We start from the raw sequence: 6,157 nt of genomic DNA, 5'->3' as shown, positions 1-6,157 counted from the left end.
AATATTATATATATATATATATATATATATATATATATTTGTTTGTTTTTTTGTTTTCTGATCTTTTTTGCATTAAATTGCATTACTTTTCTATAAGAAACCCATTATTACAATAATAAATTATCAAGTATCAAACATACGCGTTATCAAATGGTCACAAATCTTGACAAAAAATGCAAAGTAATTTTCATGTCGACTGTTATTGTTAGAAAATTTATAAATTGATGGCAATACTAATATAATTTATCAAAAAATCTGAAATAACACGTTAAATTATCCGTACCAGGGACATGCCAATCATTAAAAATCTTGCCTTTATGCTTTTTTATCGGAGCCGTAAACGTAGTTTTTGATAGACAGTCGGAGGTCATCCATTAATAGATATTATTTCTTTCTGACTGTCCAACATTCTGTGTGACGACCTTTTTTCTTGCGATCACGTTTCTGCGTAAAAACGTAAAAAGGCAACCCTAAGTATCCAATTATTTTACACGAAACCCTACCCCTCGTTTCTTGCGATATTCTATCGAAAGAGTTACAAAACATCATTGCACCAGATAGCAGTCAGTAGTTCTGGTCGAACACTACCGTGAAAATGGACTTCAGTTGCACCGTTGACGAGTAAATAACAAGTTTAAAATTGTTCTTAGCTTTTCACTTTCAATATTGTTATTTCAATTTATTAAAATTGCTAAGTTTGATTTCAACAAATGATTCAATTTTAATTTACTCCAATCAGGCAATCGCATGATCCACGATTTCAAAACATTACCGGGATCTTAGATAGTGCGTACAATTTAGAATGGAAAACGAACTTCCGTATAACATTGCATTGATTTACGAGTTTTTATCATGTGAGCGTAGCTTTAGATAAGACCCAGTTAGAGATAATTTAATAAGTATTCTCATCTTCTCGCTTTACGCATATTCATTTTTCCGAGTATCTCATAACACACGTGTTTTTGCATTGCGCATTGATCAATGATGCACAATGCAAACCATAGCACACGACTATCAGACATTTAAAAAGAAGTACACGTAATAGGCAGCATATCTTTATTATATTTCATCGCACGTCAAGACTGTCTATATTTTTATGCTGCGAGTGACAGTGATTTTTGTCATACAATTACAAAAGTTAGATGAATATTTTTTTACATTAAATTTGACGTTTAGCAAAAAGAAAAGAGAATATCTATTGTAAATATTGTACTGTTCTCCTTCAGCTTATTTATCTTCTTTTAAACTGTCTCTTTCGTAATCTTGCTTTATTAATCATTTAATCAATATTCCAATTACACGAATACATGTCACAACAGAAAAGATATTTACTTCTCAAGAGTATGCTTGAAATATTCACCATACAAATTTGTAATAATATCATATATTTTGTATTCTTCAAAAATATTAAAATTCCTAAGTTTGATTTCGTAAGGTACCATTTCCATGTCTCCCTCATTGAAATCTTTATCTTATCACCGGGTCTAAAATGAGTCGAAAGTCCTAAGTCTTATCGATGAATTGGTGAAATTGGTCAATTTATACGACTAAGGCTCGGTTTTTCATTATCTAATTAACTTGTCATTAAATTTAATGATGATTCACCCAATGGGTTTCATTCATGACATCACCATAAATAAAGCTTCTCATTTTGAATAAAACATTAGGTCAAGCATAAAGGTTAAACATAAAGGTGCGTTCCATTTGGCGCTCACAATGCTCACAGCATTATCTATCTTTGTAATATTTGATAAACACTAAGGATAAAATAATTCTATATAAGCGTTTTAAGCATCAAGTGGAAGACCCTACAAGTAACAAAAAAATTTAAGCAATAAAACGTAAGAGTGAATTGACCAATAAGTGACCTAAAGTAGGACCAATTAAAGTAAGCCATCCCTGATGAAAATTTTTCTCATTATTTTTATACAAATTGGAACATTTTTTAGAAATACTCAGAAATATTCGGAAAGTTTACATCTTCTCTCAGAATTTTTCATACAAGTGAATTCTAAGATATTCTGAAATTTTCTCATCCCATAATTTAAAAAAAATATTTTTAAATTTTTTAGATTTTAGAACATTTCATCAAAAATTATACTTACAAAAAATCTTAAAAATCTTATGATATTTTATAATTAATATATACGAAAAATTCTGAGAAAAGATGTAGATTTTCTGAGAAATGTTCCAATTCGTATACAAAATATATAAGAAAGTAATAAAATTATATATTTCCAAAAATTCTGAAAAATTATATAGAAATTCTGAAAAATTATATTAAAAATTCTAAGAAAAATGTTCATTCAGGTAATCAGCAAATCCAATATATTAATTTCCTTACGGCTTACTACTTTTAAAAAAAATTTTGTGTATTATAGTTTTAATTAACAATAAAATTAGAAATGCGATTACTGATTTTCTTAAGAGATTAGCCAAATTCAACTTTCTTCCTTTCCATTGGTCACCAAATGACTCGCTGTACAATTAATGACTTATTGTGAATGTGAAAAATTATAATAATCATCTACTTATAAATAAAGATTTAGGACTTTCAACTACCGATTCATTGTAGACCCGGCGTTAAAATTTTTTATAGATTTATTATGATAATTTTGGAAACCACGTCAACAAAAGCTGTTAATAAAATCTCTATATTTTTTCAAGAACAAATCAATTTTCGCTCGATTAAGGGAATCTGTTAAAATTTAACGCAGTCGGACGTGATCACAGGAAGAGCCTCTCGATTATGAAATCGCTTCCTCGCGCGATCGACAATCGCCTCTTTGAATCACCGCGTGCTTCTACATCACATGTATCAATACCTCTCTGGAAAGTTATATGCCCGCGTGTTTATTTCACCTTCACCACTCGCTCAGTTTCAATTCGCGTTCCATGGCGTGATTTATGATGTAATCGAAGATTTTCGCTTAGACTCACTTCGTCCAGTGGGATCTCTCACTATAATCCGTATGGAGTTTTAAGAAACACATCTAAGGAATTTTTCCTTTTTTTTGTAAAAAAATCGGAAAATTGACATTTCGCGTCAAGAGTATCAATCTCGTGCTGGATTTTTGAAAGAACGTTGGTCTTGTTTGGTCTCATTCGAGACTTCGAGACTATCGATTGATAAGACATATACTACAATCAGCGTGATTATGGCGAAGACGGTGATCAATGCGAAAGGAATAAATGCTTGCCAATAAATCGCACATTATTCACACTAATCCACTGCGGATGCGATAAACCGGATCCGACTTGTGAAAGCACCTGTTGACACTAAAAAGAACATGCGGAGTGATCGTCAAACTTTAAGATACAAGATATATCAGTGATACTTATAGATATATCGGTGATACTTATAACTAGGATAGCGGGAGTGTTCAGAAGTTTTAAAAACTGAGCAACGTGCGATAAGAAGAGTTTTATCTAAAAAGCGGCTAATTCAATCAGAATTTCTTAAATCGGAGCTACATTTCCCCAACGATTTCTCCCAGACGAGTTCAAAGACTTGAAGTTATGGATTATTAAAAAATAGTATTCTTTACGAAGTTGAGTGTGGGACGAAAGCTCGATGGAAGAGTCGTATCTTCTCCAAATGGAGATAGAAGAAAGAGACGGTGAGAGAAGATAGAGCAGGGAGTGAGAGAGCGAAGTATTAGTGTAAGTGGGGATTTCTGATAAAGACAGACTATCTGCAAGAAAAGGCCAGACAGACTGGGAAGGAAAGATGTAAAAAAAAAAAGGAAAGAGAAAGAGAAAGAGGTGGAAAGAGAATGTTCGTATATAAGAAGAAGATAGACCGATTGCTAATGTTAGATCTTTTATCTGTCAGACGAGCGGACCATGGGTCTTCTTCCACCGAAAGAGCGGCAAGCCGCAGCTCCGTGCCTTCGTTCTTCGTTCGACGAGTGACGGTTGCAGTCGATTCGCGTCTCTCTGATCGTCCGGAGGACAACAATCCACGACTTCGCTGATTACAACACGTACCAGTCACCGTACCTCCTTCCTCGATCATCGCCTCCAAGGCGACTTCTCTGCCTCGGACGAATCGCGATTTTGTCTTCCTCTTTTTTTCTGGCATTCGTCTACGACTCGACGAAACGAAAGATCGTTGAACGGATCCCGTTCAAAGAGGATCAACACGGCGACGTCACGCTATCGGCGGCCGACCGACTGCGAGCTGACTGGATGAGCTGGATCCACGAACGCTCCACCTCGGGATCGATCATGGATGACGAGAAAATCAAGCTGTGAGTTTTTTCTCCAGTCGCAATCTTTGGTCCTCGCTGTGCGCGAGTCAGGTGAGATATGGCGAAGGAGAGATTGCACGGGACCAGCGAGTGGAAAATTTCGCGACATCGCAGAAACTTTGAGAGAAGGGGCTACTGTCAATCTCTCAGATTGCGCTCCGTACACTACGGGTTTTGGTTTGCTCTGCAGCTTTGAAGGATACAACTGTGGCCTTCCGATGCGCGACTAATTGTTGTTCTCCGTTGTAATTTGTGTGAAGAGCTTGATTTCTTAAGAGAGATGATAGTGCTGCGTGAAAATATGACAAGTGGTGTCCATTGGAATCAGAAAAATTGGAGTGTGTCGTTTCTTGAGAGAATATCTTTTGGAAAATTGTTGATCTTTACAATTAATGTTCGCACATGAATATCGGGGTTTCTTCTCTTTTCAGAATATATCGAATTATCGATATCGAATTATATTGATAGACGAAAATATAATCGTTGGCTAGCGAAATCGATTGGAAAATTAATCCTTTGGAGGGAGAAATTACATGCACGCATATTGTCAATCCGATAACATATTCATGATATGATCATTGAAATCTTTCGATAACACATTCATAATAAAAAATATTTTGAAAATATTTTGAACAATTTTTTTGCGTTTATATTTGAGGCGCAAGTCTCTTTTAAAAAAATGTCAAGACATCAAGAATTTCTAAATTATCAAATCTGTTTTTTTTTCTTATGAATTATTGTACACTCTTGTATTTAAAATGAAATAGATATATGTTTGATATTTGGCAAAAGTAAGAAAAAAGTTATAGTATAGTTTAGTGCAGCAATAAAAAAAACACACACATTAATCTTTCATAAATTAGAACTTCTCATTCATAAAAGTTCTCATTCATAAAAAAAATACACTTTATATAACATCACGGAACAGCCTTGAAAGAATCTAATATAAATACAAAAATATTGCTGAATGTTATTATAAAAAATTCTTACTATTTATTGATTATAATCAACTGTCTTTTGACATTCACACATACTCGTCGCATTGTCGGAGAAAGCTTTCCTCTTTCGATTTCTCTTTCTTCGAGCAATGTCTTCGCGTGTTAACAAGTCGCAGAGCTCGCTCACTCAATTGCCGAAATTATGCAGCAATTTTACCGTATGCGACATGCATTGTTATAGCTCTGCAAACACAAGGCCGTGATTCCCCTTCACTTTGCCACGCGACAGGATCTCAATACAATGATTGCACGCGAGGACATACAACAAGTTTCACGAGTATTAACAAAAACCTAGACGTTTCTTCCCATTAAACTGTCGTGCATAATTGTAGTTCTCTCATATAAAAATAACAAATCGGGTTTTTCCACTTATCTACTCGACAAATCTCCGCGGTATAAGACGTAAATTTCTATTTTTCCCAACACATGATTCTTTTTTTATACATTAATTATAATCCTTACAACTCGTTTTGCAAAGATCTACGAAATTAGAATCTCGAAATAAACAAAATCCTGGCGAGAAAAATCATTTCGTTCTGCTGACAACTTTCATTGAATCGTTTTGTTACTCCGTTTTCTGGTGTTTCCCGCCTAGACATTTACGATAAATCATTGAACTCGGATAAAATTGCGTCAACATCATTTACGTAAATCATAACTCCGAGAAACTACATAATTATGAGGAACTACTCGTGCGAAAACGATAAGGGAAATGCACTCTTGCATGATTCCCTTCTGTTTTGTTCATCACGGAATATTTTCAGCAAATGCCGGAGTAACGGGACCAGCTTTGACCTGAAAATATCTCGGTGTCCATGGACCTTCAAAATGTAGCCTTGAAATACTTTGCGTCTCCGATGTCTCTTTTTTGTTCTCTTGCATTAGTAATCCAAACGTGAATGGATT

The sequence above is a fragment of the Atta cephalotes genome, assembly GCF_000143395.1.
Source record: "Atta cephalotes unplaced genomic scaffold scaffold00086, whole genome shotgun sequence".
NCBI classification, from domain to species: Eukaryota; Metazoa; Arthropoda; class Insecta; order Hymenoptera; family Formicidae; genus Atta; species Atta cephalotes.
The sequence above is the reverse complement of the archived record's forward strand: the minus strand, read 5'-3'. Positions refer to the sequence as shown.